The 17,315-nt window shown below is 34.3% G+C and overlaps 1 pseudogene; it reads left to right on the plus strand.

Moving 5' to 3' along the window:
* Positions 1-17,315, plus strand: part of LOC135207358 (uncharacterized) — a 469,824-nt pseudogene that overhangs the window by 363,026 nt on the left and 89,483 nt on the right.

A 17,315-nucleotide genomic window follows, 5' to 3' on the forward strand; every position in this document is an offset into this window, starting at 1 on the left:
ATATATATATATATATATATATATATAACATGTATTATATGTATCTAAATATATATGTATATATAGTATATATATACCTGTATATCTAAATTATATATTATATAGTATATATATTTCATATATAATATTAAATAAATATATAATATATTAAATATATATATATATATATATATATATATATTATATATATATATATATATGTGTGTGTGTATTATTATATATATATATTATATATATATATATATATTTCATATACAGATCAATATATATATATATATATATATATATATATATTTTATTACAAAAAACGTATAATGCATGCATTCACAATAACAATTTCCCTTAACAAACAAGGCTCCATAAAAAAAATAAAAAAACATGGTTTTACCAAATTTATGGTTTAATCCCTGAATCTAGGACACACCAAAATTGGAAGGCTCATCAGCAGTGCGGCGCCCAGCTACAAACAATCCGCTTTTCGTTTACCTTTGCTTCTGTTCCATTTTCAAAGCTTATTGAATGTTAAAAACCTTGTCAAATACGCCTTTCACATGATCTATTCAGTACTTTCCGAGTCTTCCTCAATAACCAGATGTCCTCCATTCTTCCCATTTGATAAAAAATCACTCAAAATACTGTGAACCTCCTAGCAACTATGCTATTCCTTTCATCACTATACCTAGTTCACTTAAGGTAGATTCTTGGATGAGCCGTATGCCCACGAGACGTTTGTTTAGTGGCCGCTGATTGGCTGGTACCGGGAGGTAGGCAGCTCCCCGCCAGTCAGCGCCCGCCAAACAAACGTCTCATAGGCATAGGGCTTACCCAAGAATCTACCTTAAGTGAACCAGTTATACATCTGTTCACCCCTACATATTCCTCTCTTCCAATTCATCTCGGGCCAAATACAAAACACAATTCGTTTCAAAAGCCTTAGATACCTAAGCTTTACCTAATATTTAGATATTACTCCAGTCCACTTCATCTTCTTGAAAGCTATTTTCCTCCATCATCTTCTCGTAAGCTATTCTCAGTTTATTCTTTTGAAACTCATTCTTCTTACATTTGCTGCTTTTCAAACCTTACTCTTCAACTAAAACGCTTCTGAATTTTAACTTCAGTTTCATCCAGATAATGATCAAATATAACTCAGCCACTCATTACTGCTAAAAATCGTATCTCTTTCTTTACACCTCCACAGCTTTTGTATTGACTCATAATGCAACTACTTGTTCATGCAATTTTAGATTTCATCAGTATAGTAAGTATGCGGATAAAAATACTGACACTTTGGAATCCAATTCAGGGTTTTCGACTTCACACATAATGGGAAAGGATACCACATTAATTTTGAATATATTTATAATCTCCAATAAGACTAAACTTAACAGCAGACAGAAACCCACCTCCTAGATATTCAACATTCATGTTTTATTCCAGTTAACATAGTATTTCAATAACAGTTGATTTAGCAAGCAAATTATTTTTCGTACCCTGGGAAGTCATTTTCTCGAGCACCTTCATATTTCTTGAGGCAATAACGGCTAATGCTGGGGATGTTTTCAGTACATTTGAAAAAAATAAAAAAAAGTTATTCGTCTGAAGCCAAGCCCTATTAAAGAGAACGTACGCTTGATGGAAGATTAACCTATAATATATCTACATACAATACATACATACATATATACATAATATATTTATATTATATATATATAATATATATATATAATATATATATATATATATATATATATATATATATATATATATATATATATATATATATATATATAGAATAGAACTACTGGTCCTTTTTACCAGGAGCCGAGAGAGAGAGAGAGAGAGAGGAGAGAGAGAGAGAGAGAGAGAGAGAGAGAGATTTATATGAAGCAGTGGTCCAGTGCCCTTCCCACTAAGTACAAATCACGACAATTTACGATTTAACAAAATATACAGCGAAGGCACCGTGCCTAAGTACTCGAACAAGTGTTCCCACGCATACGCACACAAACACACACATTAAAATATAAATATGTATATATATACATTATTATATAAATATGATATCTATATATATATATATATATATATATATATACATACATACTATAATTCAACGATCAATGACACTAGCCGCGTTATACACCAATAGAGAAGACTCACCACCAGCATGTCGAACACACCCACCCACACACACACACTGAAGGCATCCACCTTCATTTTACAAACTCTCTCCCTTCCTAGGTGTTGGGGCCCGTCCTCTCCTACATCGTTTTCACGACGCCTATCCAACCCTTTCTATGTCCTCGTTCCCGCTTTCACCTAACACTTCCGAACTGTACATTCACCCAACTAACATCCTCCATTCTTTCCACACGACTGAACCACTTCAAAATACCCGGAACCTCCTTTTCATCTACACCAACCCTTTAACCACTCCTACGTATCTCCATATTTCTCATCCAAACCCTACTTGGGTGATTCATTTTATTCATTTCGACAGTTTCCAACTCTCGTTCAGCGATCCTTATCAGGGAAAGGGAAGAAGGAGATGGAGATGGTTAGCTCAACACCTTGCCTCATGAATGTTCAAGGGAATGATGGACCCACGGTGACTTGTCCTCTTCGGAGTCCACCCTTGCAATTACTGACCAGACCCAATGTTGCACAATAATATTACAGATATTTAGGTGTACACAATAACATTAGAAATATTTATATGTAAAGAATTACCGAAAAGCGATGTATATTACTACTGCTGTACATAATATTAGCTTGTTAGTTTAGGTTAATCATATTGTGATGGCGAAACTGCAAAGACTCCATCATTGCTATTCAAAAAACATCCAGCAAGTTTGTTCTAAAATACTTCCTACAACTAAAAAAAAGAATGCTGATGGAACCAGTATCAATATTACATATAATATATAAATTATATATATATATATATATATATATATATATATATTAGTATATATATATATATATATATATATATATATCTATATATATATATATATATATTCACATATATACAAAAAATATTTTCCTTTTTACGTTGATATTCATGAATACATATAATGAAGCGTAAGAAAGCTTTCTATTAAGGGGTCTTAAGACGGCGAAAAGGCCATAATTCAGCTTTAATCTTCGTTGAGTTTTCTGTTTAGTCTTTTTTTCTTTCTTTCTTTATTTTACAGATAAATAGAGACTCTGGGTCTGCTTAAAGATGACGTCCGGAAACTCCTGTTCTTTCTTAGCGTAATCCGAACACGAATTTTAAAGTATAATCATGGAAATGGGAAGGACACACGAAATTTGCACGAAAGCTGACGGAAATTTTGGATAAAATCATGAAAGGAAAACCTCGTGGAAATGACGCAATATAAAATAACACATAAAATGCATTGACATTAGAGACGAATTTGCAGAAATATTTGGGGAAGCGAAGGCCCGTTGGAAATTAAAAGTAAACGGGACATTTTGGAAAAAATCTATAGAAATAAAACATCAAAGGCAGCACTAGATACAAAGAACAGATAAAGAGGAATGTTGCGTAGAAAAAGGAAGGACAATTAATTGTTTATTTTAGATGTACCTCGGTAAAATATCGTTAATATTACATGTATCGCAGTAAAACACTTCACTGAAATCAATATTTGTTATCGATAAGACAAGAAATAAAAAGCCAAATAACAAAGTTTAGCTTGCGCACAACCTCAAATTTAGCCAAAGACATGGGTACCAGTCACTATCATTAGGCGTTTCTCATTTGCAAGAATAGTACGCAGACATTAAGAACCAATATGTAAATGATTACACAATAATTTCAAAATAGGTCTGAACTTTCCATTAGGCTCTATCATGTAAGAGTCAGTTTCACCTAAATTCCTCGCACTTGGAGCAGCGCTTTTGAAATTCAAAAGGGTTACAGAATATCTATTGATATCTGTCTCGCTCCAATTTTGAAATGTTTAAAGTAGGCTGCATATTGGATTTTTAACTGCTCGCCGTTATATATGTTCCCAAAATTCAGACCACGCAGCTGGAACTGGAGTTTATGGTGAGTGAGGGACAATAAGCTGGAAATCTAAGTTAACCATCTGCTACTGTGTGGACATGGCACCAGCACTCCCCGCTCACGTCTTTCCTCTGACTTTCACCTTGAATCGTTTTACTTTATTCCCGGTTGAAATCTTGATGTCTAATACTCCATATAAGTGCTCTGAACCTTTTTCAAGTCATCTCTCATAATAAGACACTTCCAATCCAAAAGCACAAAAATCACCCATTTTCTATCAAAAGCCACCTTCTCGACGTTTTCGAAAGGTACGGAACCTTGCTTCCATTTCTCGCTCTTGGCTTATATTCAGATTCGAACTAGGAGTCCTATTTCTCATTCTGGGTTGTTGAACTCTTATAGAAATGGTCTAAATCAACACAGAAACAGGTCAATTGCGTGAAAAGTGCAATTCTGGTAAAGTTGTCCTGTTATTAACATTCACGCCGACTAACTTTCAGAAGACTTGTACAGTTCACTTGTTTATTGATAAGAATTTTCAATACAAGACTTTTCAATACGTCTTCCATTACTGAACAACGCAGTCTTAAAGGGACATACAAAAACTGCTACTATGCAGCTAAGTTTAACCATTCCAAAGCTAACAGCTATAGCTCTGAACACTAGATTAACAATGGAACCTAGAGACATGGGGAACAAAGCTGAAAGAGACCAGTTATGTCTTCAGCCGCCACAACCTACCTTAGTAAAATAGAATAAAATATAAAAGACCAAGCGTTGGGGCCTATGAGGTCATTCAGCGATTCAAGAGGAATTGACAGTAAGAAGGTCTGAACGGTGTAATAAGAGAAAAACCTTGTCGCTGCATTAAGAAACAATTGTTAGAGTGAAAGTCAAATGGAAGAAGAAGAATATGAACGGAGGAACAGTAAAAACAAGGCGTGATCCTACCTCCGGCTTACTCGCAACGTTTTGCAAGTTTTTCACTCACGCATAAGTTGTAAACATTACACTCCTAACTTGTAACGTAAATTACGTGCTAAATCTATGGTCAAATAGAGCCTTGTTTCACCAACGAAAATTAAAATAAATATGCTACATTTTGATAGAAATCATTTTTCTGTACTGTTTAACATGCACATTATTCATTTTATACATTTTCTTTCTAATAAATAAATCATAAATAACCTATCCTAAAATTCCTGTATCTTTAACTCAATGCAAAAACCTTTTTCAGACTTTTTTAGGCTCTTTCATAGACCTTTCCTAACAACCCCGCCGCCCACCCACAACAACAACAACAACAAAGTAGTTTGTAGGCTTACTCCAAGAGTAAGAGAAAAATGAAAGAGGTTGCAGCTACGGGCTTAAGGGACGCTGCAAAGACCCTTTAGTAATGCCTACAGGTGCACCGACGGAATACCCCTCTGTGGGGGCACAGCCACCTTTGTGATGAGATACACTATAACGCCCCCCCCAACCCCCCACAACCCATTCAAGAAATGTTGTGACCTCCGAAGTTTGCAGATCTGAAATCAGAGGAGACACGAAAGCCTCTCAATATGAACTGCTTTGGACACTGACAGCCGCTATCTTGATGGGGTACACTTTCGCTCTTGGGGGATGGCTAGTACATGGAGTTTGGGACCATCGTTGCTTGTAAACAATCAAAGCCTCTCAGTATAACACTACGCTGGACCCAGAGTGGATGCAAACTTCTGTTGGTCTCTTGGGAGCAGAAGGACTAGTGGAGGGGCATCCAAGCCTTGAAAATTGTTGATCTATTTTTCTGAAACGCAAAATTTGTGCTACGTTTTCACTTAAGGTTCGTGTTTTTCATCCAGTAACTGGGGTAAAATTATCTATAATCTGTGGATCCTCGAGGTTTGGAAAAGTACTAAAAAGATTACCTCACTGAAATACTGTGCCAAGATATATATATATACTATATATATATATATATATATATATATATATATATACATAATATTATATATATATATATATATATATATACTATATATACATACCATGAATGAAGATAGCAAGCATTCTCTATGTTAAAAACAGAATGGTACAACGGAAAAAGGAAATGACTAGTGTATGAAGATAAGAATAAACAGAAGTAAATTAAAAAAAGTAAAGGAAAAAAATAAAAACTTTGGGGAAATCTCACTGAAAGCAAAACGTGCAGGAAGCTGAATCGAGAGTAAACAACTATGGTGTCCCTATAAAAGGGGAAAAAAAATATCTCGTCATCTCAATGGCTGAGTAACAGGAAGATAGAAAAAAAAATCTCCATATCGCTAGCTGGAACTCCGTCCGTTTGAATTGCAGATTTTCGGCACTGATTGAAAATAGAGCATCAAATAAAAAGAAAGAAATAAACGAAAATAAAAACAAAAACAGACTATTCTCTCATTGAAAATTGTTGTGCGCTTACGTAAAAAGTATAAAAAGGCGCAGTGTTTTTTAATAAATGCCGAAAGAAATCGCGGAAACGAATCGCTCTAAGTAGAAAAAACTAGAAGACCATGAAATTTAAAACAATTTTTCTGTTGAATAAAGGAAATCTTATTCAGAAGAGGCAGTGATGATTAAAGGAGGATAAACACGATGGCGTGAATTTTCAAGAAAAAGGGGGTGCTTTGAATCGTACTGTATTTACATCGGGACAAATTCTCGTACATTTTCTTCATTGAATTTTCTGTCGTACTTTAATATGCATTCGTCTACCAATATATCAGAATTATATGCAATACATTTCTCACGCATGGTGAAATTCTCTCTCTCTCTCTCTCTCTCTCTCTCTCTCTCTCTCTCTCTCTCTCTCCACTGAGTAATTTGTCTTCAATATCCTGGTTTCCTTCCTTTGTTTTCCCTTTGCCATAAGATTGGTGCGCAATGCAGAGCTGAACGTGAGATCTTCCGTTGCTTGAAATTGAAATTCGCAGAAGAAAATTTCCTTCTCTGGTTTTCGTAGGATCCGACTAACAAGATTACCACGGGCTCCTTATTATGACTTTAATAATATTCTTCTCCACAGGGATTCCAAAGGAGGAGGGTGGTGGAAGGGTCCTTCACGATTAAGGAACAGTGAAATATTCGTGATGTCGGAAACACATGACGTAAATAGACTTATATATTCTATCAACTGAGACGTCAAGGGAAACTTTATAACTGCTCTCACGATTATGTCCTCTATATATTTCTTGAACTTTTTTACTCAAGACTTTCTGTCGATATAATAATAAGGACTGTAAACATTTTGATTCAATTCGGAAGAATTCCCTCAAAAGGCCATGAAAGTTAGGGCAGCATCGCACATCGAGTTTCTGGCATAGACCTCAAAGTAAGGCATCTGAGTAAATAAGAAGTAAAAAAAATATATATGAAATAAATATAAAAAATAAAGAGAGAGAGAGAGAGAGAGAGAGAGAGAGAGAGAGAGAGAGAGAGAGAGATTCCCCTTCAGGAGGAGTTATATCCGCAATGGATGCGTCGTAGGACTAATTCGCGAAGGAGAAAATCATTCGATGATCACTAAAAAAAAAACGTTTTTTTAGTCTAATGACCAGTTTTCCAGATGACTCGGAACCATGAGATGGTAATCAAAGTTTTGACAAATTAACCTGTTGTCATTTCAGCGTACCTTTGAGTACTGCCATAAATAGAGGTAAAGCCGATTTAAGCCCTAAACTGACAGCTGTAAATTTGTGTTCTGCAAGTATAAGTGGAAAACAAAAACATCAACTGGTAACGATGCAATAAGTTTCTTCTAATAAGGTAGCACCATAAGGTCTATTGCATTTACACTGTATTTCCACATAAAAAAACTATTCTTATTCTATCATTCATTCTAATTCATCTGGCTCCGTACTCTCACCTGCCTGTCATCAGAACTTCTGATTCTCTTTAATTGACGAAATGATTGTACTGAATCCATATTAAAATACAACTAGATTTAGGTCGTTGGCCAAAGTACCTCTGATACGAAATGCAGGCTGAAAAATGATGATCTGGAGTGTGCACCGCCAAATATTATGAGTAAACAATGAACCTCATAAATCCCAAGAGTTATTGCTTTAAAACGACTTACACTGAAACCACTATTCGCCTTGTTAGCCACTGACCAACACCGCCGCAACTTATTCAGTCTACTGTTGCTATGAAAAGCTACCAATGGAGTATACTGGCAGATTTATTCAACATATCTAACATCTTGTTTGCTTAATCCTTACATCCTATGCCTAAGTATGAATCTCAGGTAACATCGTAATTCTCAGTTTCATAGCCTATCTAAAACAAGTACTATAGCCCTCTTTACACTTCTCCTTGAAGTGCTGTGGGGCATTAAGTAGTAGCAGACCTTGTGCTGGTTCAAGACAGGCAGTAACCAAGATGGCAATGGGCTTTTCATTATTAGGCAAGTTTTTGTTAACATAACATACCTTTTCAACATACTATATTCACATGAAAAACTTTACTTTTATTTTTACCAATGTCTCCATTCATACCATATACCTATGACTGATTTTCATAAAGACAGAATCAAGCTTTAAGGAATTTCCCCAAACCTGGGAAAGAGATGAGGACTTAACCCTACATTTATGTCATGTCTTTTTTTTTGTTTTTGTTTGCAGAAGTCGAGAGAAACCGTGCAGTTTTTTGCCTATAAAAGGACACGCAGCTTAACATTAAAATCATAAGAGTCTCACTGAACTATGGCAAAAAAAGTGATTCAATGAACAAAATGACACACTACTCCAGAGGAATTTCTCCGGCAGGAACATCTAAAAATGGGTTCTAGCACTATACCAGTATTTCTTATGTTGCAAACTACAAGTAGTTATCATATCCTTGAGAGTCGGCTGAAAGCACTGAAGTACTCCTTGTAATTCTGGATAATAAGAAATAAACCTCTCTAGTTTACTGTCCTACACATATACATATGACTTTCGAAAAAAAATCTCGGACAAAATCTGAATCTGGGTCCAAATGGCCCTTGACATTACTCAAAATATGGGTAAATTTTGTCAATTTTTTCTTGGTCTTTAAATTTTTAAGAAGAATAGCGTTCTGAAATCTTTGAACTGAATTACTGTCACACGGTTCTTCAAATGTGAGAACAGGATGAAGGACATGATTTAACTACAATTAGTCTCACCCACTGACTGATAAACGTGAAATATATACAAAATTCTTAAGCATGCTACTTGAGGTCATACCAGCAATCTCAGTATGCTCTCAGTTGTCCGGTATATTTTTAATATAATCTGGAAATAACCATCTATAGCACAATAAGCACCTTTCTCTATATTGTAACATTTATAAAAACTCATTATCTGGGTAGGTGCTACTTCCAGCACAAGGGATTTGTAAACTGTGCCCACCCACCCATTTAGCCCCTACCCATTATACCTCAATAAACATTTACCAGTTAAGAATGTCTCAGTCAAATTCTAGCTTCAGCAGCTTAGATAAGAGGAAATAAGGCAGCACTGATTACTGACTTTACCTACTACAGTATTAGTAAAAAGATTTCGCACCCTTATCCTGTCCGTAGGAAAAAATTTTCCCCCAGTGTTTTTGACCATTATCATTCGCTGCTGACGGTTAACTAACGATTATGTTAACTAATGGCGGCCCATGGAAACATGATAGGTCTATTTTTCTGTAATAGTTCAGATGAAAAACGGCATAATTGGAAATTCATTTTGATTCTTAAAATTACTAGTCATCTCCATCAAACAGAATTGGTTGTTTTGGGTATTGGATTAGCTTGAAATTTCTTGCTGGCCAGGTCATTACCTACAATATGGATGCATAATCAACAGAAAACGTGATAAGACTCAACAGCAACAGGTCCAATTCTTTCAAACAACAACAAAAAAAACTAACGCCATACCCTGCAATAAAACTGAGCAACAGCAAGGTACCAGATATAATAATATCAACAACAACACCTAAATGTCCCTTGAAGAAAAAGGGCTTGAAATTCATCTTAAAGTAACGGGAACTGGAAACAATAACCTAGGAATATAGCAAATAAAGATTTTAAAAAGTTGACCTTACTTTCCTCTGGACTCTTCTCTTGAATTTAAATTAATTCAATCAACATCGTCTGACCTGCCTCGTTACATCAAGCACAAACAAAGCTTATTATTCTCTCGTCTTTCCAAGGACTAGCTGAGCTACAATTAAACTTACTGAATATGTGTGGGCTGAATCTTCAGTTCAAAATGTAATTCTAGTTTAGACAAACGTACTTGGTTATTAACGGTTTTTGGAGCGTAAAACAGTTTTGCAAAATTTGCTGCCGGTATTGTGCGAAGAATGTGTTGGACATATAATTAAAAACAAAACTCCCCAAAATTCGTTATTTTCGTAGAAATTATTCCAAACAAGTTCCATATTAATAATACACTAACATCATTAGCAAAATATAAGGTACTGAATAATAGAAAAAAGTGTCAATGCTTTTTACCAGTATTTCTGGTTTCATCCCGTTATTAGTAATTTATGTAAATGCAAATAAAGATAACCTTATACATACATATACATCGGAGATTTCTACCAGAGCCAAAGTAACGTTTTTAAGTCTAGTATATCATATAAATGGCTACTATACTTGTCTGTCTCGCAAGGAAAATTATTAGTTTGAAAATATACTTTTATTGAAATTTTACTCGAAACAAAGGCCAGAATTAAGAGAATAAATCATTACAACTACAACATACGACAGAATAAAGTATTAGGATAAATTTCCTGGATTTCTCTGTTCACCTATGTTCCCTCACCATCCGTTAATTCACAGGTTGAAGAACTTGGGAACTTTTACAAAACGAACAACATATCGTCCCTAGTTTGACGAACTGGCGTAATCCATTCTTCCCAAATTCTTTGGAAATAGGTTTCAAAGATTTTCATAGTATTCCGATCTTCTAATAAGCTCACGTTTTGAGAACATTTGGTTAGATAATGTGACAACACAGACTGCTGAAGTTTTGTTATGTTATAGTATAAAAACTGAGTCACTCTGGCCGGAAAACTCGAAAACGTAAAAAAAATTAATAAATGAATAAATAAAATAAACCTGGATTACGCTAGCTCGTCACACCAGGCACGGTATGTCAAAAGTATTGTTCAAGTCCTTTCATGCCCACAATTTTATATCAGCAAGTAGTGCTTTGTTGATTCAAATTCTTTTAGTAGTCACCCTCACCTTTACTCTTTGTAATATACTATCCTTTTAAAGTGCGTTTAAAGGCTATGGTTATTCGCTAAGAGGATTCCCATCTTTTTGAAGGGAGCTTCTTACAAACGTTACTATTTCCTTTAATGTTGGTGGAGGATTAGCAGTGTTGCTTCTGGTAACCAAACCGGGATAGGGGCGCTGGGGGGCCGTTGGGGGTGGGGTGGGGATTGGATGATGATGATCTTAGACTTCCAACACTTCACTGGATGGGAGAGTGCCTAGCCACTCGCCATATGTCAACGAGAAGCACTTACGGCAGGATGCTAAGAACGAGAATGGGAGGGACCAAAAGTACGTCCTTTTTAAACGACTATAAATAAAAATGGAAACTAGATGTTGCCGGAAGTGGCTATATGGTGCCCATTGTTGTACTCAATTTTTTTCTTTAATGACTCTTTGCCGTACTACAACTTCTACTGCTGCTTCTTTCATTACAACTGGTAATATGAATTATTCCTGTATCTCTTCACTATTCTAAACGTAGCCTCTGCTCTAATACCAGATTTATAAACATGGAAATTATTCTAGTGAGCCGCATTTTAAACGTGCATCGTGATTTTACTAAAACTTAACCTGCAAATTGAAAGATACTTCCATACAAACGCAAGAAAAATTAATTACATTAAGATTATAAGTATATATATATATAATATATATATATAATATATATATATATATATATATATATTTCGAGATACTTATAATCTTAATGTTCATTAAAAGTTAGTAATCGGGTGATATATATATATATATATATATATATATATATATATATATATATATATATATATATATACACACACACACACGATTACAAGTTTTAATGAACATTTTCTCAGTATTTACTATTCTTCTGGCACAACTGGGAAAAATGAAAATAAAATGTCTAAATTTGATTAGTATTGACCACCTAAATCTAAAAATACAAAATAATACTCTAAATCACAGTTTCATAAAATTCTTATCTGATAATAATACGATAGTTCCTACTGTACGCATAGATTCTTTAACCCCAAACCTAAACAGTGGAAAGAATATTTACTTAAGTATGGGAAGAATGGAGAGGATACAAGGTGGGGAAAATCACACTGATTTTCTCCAAACAAATTAAATTTTTAAAGGAAAAATTTAATCACATTCACAATATTAACCTCTATGTAAAAAAATTATCAGGTAGTTGATATAAATACATTGCAGTAATTTACGCCTGTGTGTGTGTAAGTAAAGGCGATGCTTCGCAGGAAATATCCTTTAGGGTACTCGCTAAGGCTGTTTACTTGTAATCAAGCAACTCATGGTTTTGAAGGACTATGACTGGGTGATAATATAAGAGGGGTGAGTACACGAAGTATTCATTTGCATAAAGGGGTAACATTCACTTACCGTATGCATGTATGTACATACAACACACATATCATATGTGTATCTACATACATACATACATATATATATATATAGTATATATATATATATATATATATATATATATATATATATATATATATATATATATATATTATATATATATATATGATCGCCAAAATACTGACAACACAAAATAAATATTCCGCCCCTGTTAGGTAACCAGGGAAGAGTTTACCCAAATTTTAGCGATTTCAAATTTGTTCGTGTACATATATAAAAAAAGAATATACAAATTTAGAAAAACTCAGCCTTGCCCAGTGTCGTGAGAGTTGTTAAGACAAACTTTAACGCAAAACTAGTTCAATTGGTTAAATCTTCCTTTTAAAGAATAAAATGCCCACCAGACAGTGTAATAATAAAAGCTGACAGCAGCCATCAAACAGTGGTAAATCACCGACCTCTCTAAATTAAACAAAATGTTACCAGAATTTATTAAAATAACCTATGGCTCATGTCAAGATTAGCGAACCCACTATTCTTCAAGTCAATATTATACCACTTTATTTGATATATGTATTATATATATATATATATATATATATATATATATATATATATATATATATATACATAAATCAAAGTGGTATAATATTGACATAATCCCTAATCTCTTTTTGCGAAAACATAAAACGAATTTTAAAAGAGTCTCAACATTCAGCATGCGTATACAATATCATCACTGGTGGCAAAGAGATTATTTTTACTACTCTGAATAATGTTGTTCCTACTGGGAACATTTAACTGTTATTACTACAAGCAACAGCAAAAGAATTATTAGTCCTGATAACAATAAAATATACATTAAATGATAATTAATAGCCGTCATCCTTCAACCATGACCGCAACTAATATTATTGAAAGGCTCCGTTTGTATTGATAAATTTCTCAAACAATTTTAAGACCATTGTTTGGCCGGCTACCATAAAATGCAACAATTTCCTAACAAAAATTACACCTTTAACAAGAAAATACAATTTAACACTCACTATACAATCATCTGCTCATCTGTGCAATCACTAGTACTTAGACACTTTCTTCAAAGATTACAGTCCGCCTTTAACGATTCTACGGGAAGAATCAAAATTCACAATATTACAAACGTAGTTTTCACTACAACATTCAGCACCAGGAGGCCTCGTCACTAAAATAAGCAAACATATTAAGCGATGAATATCACACGCGTGCCTGGGCCCGATTCCAAAATACAACTGTGGTGAACTGCTCCTACTGCCAGTACTGGAGTGTTCAACTACCTCTGTTCACCAATGAGGATTACTGCAAGCTGTAAAATTATCTCTGTATCTTGGTAGTGCACGAGAAAGTCTTCTTGAGGCTTACTAAGGAGAGAACATTTGCTGTTAAGAAATCGTGACGCTACAATGAAATTCGTCCTCAATTATAAACTTTCCCAACAGCATATCTTCATTTATCAAGTGGTCCCCAAAAGTCGACAATCTTCCTTAAGGACTTTTCCATACGTTTAGGTTCTTCTCTCTCTCTCTCTCTCTCTCTCTCTATCTCTCTCTCTCTCTCTCTCATACGTACATACACGTGTATATAAATATATATATATATATATATATATATATATATATATATATATATATATATATATATATATACACTCACACATATACATATACAGATCGATAAATAGATATATGTATGTGTAAACAGAGTTCCTCAATAAACTGTAAAGAGGACAACATATCGCTCAGGCATTTCTTGTGGCTAATAAATGCAATGCATAATGTGCAATGCAGAACCCTTCCACAGCAGTAATAGATATATATATACATTACACTCATCATTATTCCTAGTGCTCAATGCATTTAAGGACCTCCTGGTTGCGGCACCTTGGCCACTCTGCTGGCAGAGCACTCTCCTTCCTCTGGGATTTACATACCAGCCCACTTTACCAATCCTGTCTCTTCCATTATTTCTGAAAGTCCATGATACTTGAAAACACTGTGAGTTTCACCCATGTAAACCTCTTCCTCTTGGTAGTATAAAGGCATTTTTCTACTCTACTTAATTCCCATGTGGAAATCCGATACTCCATCTCATTTTCAATCCGCCATTTATCCCTTGTGTACAACTTTTCATTCTTGCACTATCAACCGTAAACATTTACGAAGCCACACACACTTCATTCACAAAATCTTACCGCTCAAGCTACTGCAAACGCCTCTTGTGCCACCCTCACCTTTCTTATCACTTCATTCATAAAAATATTAAACCAACACATCTTCATTCTTCCTTCACTTTCACATCTCCTCATTCATTCAAAAATCAAACCAACACATCTTCATCTCAGTTCTATCCTCACTCCAAATCACACCCCTGCTTACATAACGTAACGTACGCCTCGCTTCCATAAAAAAAGAAATAAAAAAAAGAAAAGGAACGTCTTTTAGATGTCCTGAAGTTACTACTCTCTTACAAGCTACTTCGGGGTCCGTAGGCGACGTAAACAACTTTTCACTATACTCTCCAACTTCTAACATAACAATCTCACTATAAAATTCTCATCCACACGCACTTTTCATTCTTTAACACCATACCATAGTTTTTTTTGTTTTTTTTTTCTTTAATACGCCATCGTCTGACTGACGGTAAATCAATGTATATCAAAGGATTTCAAAGGCATATATAAAAGAATAAAAACCAGCATTACAGATTACATATACATCAAATATGAATGACATTTCCTTGAAAACATCTGGCTAAGAACCAGAAAGTATGAAGCAAAGTCTAAGTAATAAGCAGTGCTTGAAAGCATTTCACAAATGCAAAACAAACTCTTAAAAATCGCACTAACAGAGTCTTCCTCACCGTGTCAATTAAAGAACTCCCTGTAGTGTGAGCAGATTTTTTTATTTGAGCGTTAATGCTCTAATAATTATTCATCAGGTCAAATTCCACCGAAGTTAGTTTCTGGTGGCATTTGCTCTTCAAAAAACCCGATAAGAGGATTAAATGTATGAAATATGCGCCCCTTTTAAAGTTAACAGGACAATATTCAGTGTTGCTTTTCTGTTGTCGTTCACGCGGGAGTTAAAAAGAACAAACACGACAGATCAGGGTAAGAGGATATGAATATAGATTTAGCAAAAAAGAAAAAAAATGAATTTCGTGTAACTATCTGGTTGGTGCGCAAAGGTTAGGTTAAAAGTCAAGTTTTTCGTATCGTCAAATATTATAGATTCCAAAAACAATTTTATGACACCAGAAGGTATCCTAAAAAAAATAAAGGCACTCGCGCACACAGCTATATATACATGCATGTGTGTATGTAGGTATATAAATACATACATATATATAAACACGAAAACACACACAAACATATATATATACATATATATATATATATATATATATATATATATATATATATATATATATATATATATATATGTGTGTGTGTGTGTGTGTGTGTGTGTGTGTGTGTGTGTGTGTGTGTGTGTGGTTGTTCATTTGGGAGATCAAAATTAACGCTTTGCAATTACAGAATCCTAGTGATACAGATTTTTGTCGGTGAATAATAATGTAGTGAATTCAATGCAACGAAAATAGTCTTGGATGCTATAATCTATATAAAGACACAAGAGGTAAATTATAAATGTGAGGGCAACCTGGTCGCCCCAGGAAGAATAGGCATTCATTTGATGTACACACAAAGCTACAAATATCCAAACATCCAAACTGCTGCAAAGTCATGGCCAGAACATCCAATGTAAAATATGTCTTTACGATTTTCTTGAGCAAAGCTCGTAGCCTAAGCATTTAAAATTATACATGAACTCTTCACTTTTTTATTATTATTGTAGACCCTTTTGAACATTACATTTAGTACTCTCGTAATCGGTGACGAATATTAAACACTCATAATCCTATTAGCAACCCTAAAGCATTACACCAGGATGTCTCCTTCACACTGATGCCATTCTTAATATACGAATATATATATATATATATATATATATATATATATATATATATATACATACATCTCCGTTTATTTTAATATCAGAGCGATAATAAAGGTACTGTTCATTAAACCTAAACGGCACGTTCAAGAAAAACGAAAAACATGATGAAGCGCTTATACGTCCGACATTTTCTTGACGTCTGACATTAACCTAAATACGCTTCCAGACAGCAATCTTTCCTACAGCTAATATATAATATATTTATACAGAGAGAGAGAGATTAGAGAGAGAGAGAGAGAGAGAGAGAGAGATAGAGAGAGAGGAGAGAAGAGAGAGAGAAGAGAGAGAGAGAGAGAGAGAGAGAGAGAACTAGCCAAGTATGTAATAACAAAATCTGGGACCGAAATTGGCTGCAGATTGCCATTAAGGTTTCTTATGTAGAGTACATAGATTTGATAAAAAAAAAAAAAAAAAAATCATGCACTATGTATTGGCGTTTGTTTCTCCTAGGTATTATTTTACCCCTTTTCTAATTGGTAAGTTACACAGGAAGTATCAGAACAACAGGGCCAAAATGTTGGTGTTATATATATATATATATAATATAATATATATATATATATATATATATATATACATATGTATACATACATGCATATACATGTATATAATATATAAT

The sequence above is a fragment of the Macrobrachium nipponense genome, chromosome 32 (assembly GCF_015104395.2).
Source record: "Macrobrachium nipponense isolate FS-2020 chromosome 32, ASM1510439v2, whole genome shotgun sequence".
Classification (NCBI taxonomy): domain Eukaryota; kingdom Metazoa; phylum Arthropoda; class Malacostraca; order Decapoda; family Palaemonidae; genus Macrobrachium; species Macrobrachium nipponense.